Raw genomic sequence first — 1,249 nt, 5'->3', positions numbered from 1 at the left:
TTTAACCAGCTCTCCTGCCAAAATTACTTAACAGATCAAAATTTGCTAAAGGAAAAAGTTGTTTCTTTTAGCACAAAGTATCACGTCCTGTACTCCGTATGCGCCAATTTTGGGACACCCTGTATATAATTAAGGACAAAGCATATTTTTTAATTTTCTTTTTTTTTAGCTTTAGGCACTTTATTCTTTAGTTTCCATTAAGAAACTATACAATATCGCTAATATAATATTTTTTGCATTTTCGTGTATTTTAATTTATGTGTTAATTTTGAATAAAGATTTCTCCGAAATGACAGAACGGAATTGAAAATCCTTTTACAGGATTGAAATAGACATAAAATGTATTTGGGGGACGAAAGAATTTGTAGTCAAAACGAAAAAAATTAAAAAATTACATTTTTCCGGATCGTATAGCTGTCACTAATTGATGTAAACATTTCATTAGTGTAGAAGTTCTGTAGTTTATATGTACAAAATGCTTACGTCTCCCGAATCAGATTACATAAATAAATAATACATCTATTGAGCTACGATTGAAAGCCTAAGAAAAAAGAAATCCTTACGACTGCAATTTATGGTAATTCCTATACGCTTGATCACAGTAAATATTTATGACATCTGTCATTTGAATAGAAGAGGTTATTGTCAATACTTTTTAATTTTTGGCGACGCAAATAGTTATTTTCATGTAATATTCATTTTCCTTTTCAACGATATTTATTGTTTTTCATTCACGAGATTCAAAGCACATTATATTCGAAGCACTTTAATTCTACACTTGAAGCTTGATAAACGATAATACCAACGTAGAAAATAATGCGATATTGTCATATTTTACAATAACATATTTATATTTTGTTAAAAAATTATTAATTTAATATATATAATTTATTTCTTTAATATTACCCAAGCAGCAAAAAATATTTAAAAAAATGTTTTTAAAATCATTTGAGAAACGTTTTTGAAAACATTTTAAAAAACGTTAAAAATAATGGATTAAGTCCCCTTTTTTTCATTAAAAAAACGTTTATTTTAACGTTAAAAGGAATATTTTTTAAATGTTATAGAAACATTTTTTTTAAATTTGAAGAAAATGTTTATTTAACGTTAAGAAAACGTGATTTTAAGATTTGCAAGTAATAATTTTTTAAAACATTAGAAAAAACGTTTTTCTTAAAAAATTTCCCCCGTTTAAAAATTCCGATTAAAAACCAATTGGCAAAAATTTTTAATCCAATTAAAGCCGATT

Source organism: Wasmannia auropunctata, unplaced genomic scaffold (genome assembly GCF_000956235.1).
Source record: "Wasmannia auropunctata unplaced genomic scaffold, wasmannia.A_1.0 LD333880.1, whole genome shotgun sequence".
NCBI classification, from domain to species: Eukaryota; Metazoa; Arthropoda; class Insecta; order Hymenoptera; family Formicidae; genus Wasmannia; species Wasmannia auropunctata.
The sequence above is the reverse complement of the archived record's forward strand: the minus strand, read 5'-3'. Positions refer to the sequence as shown.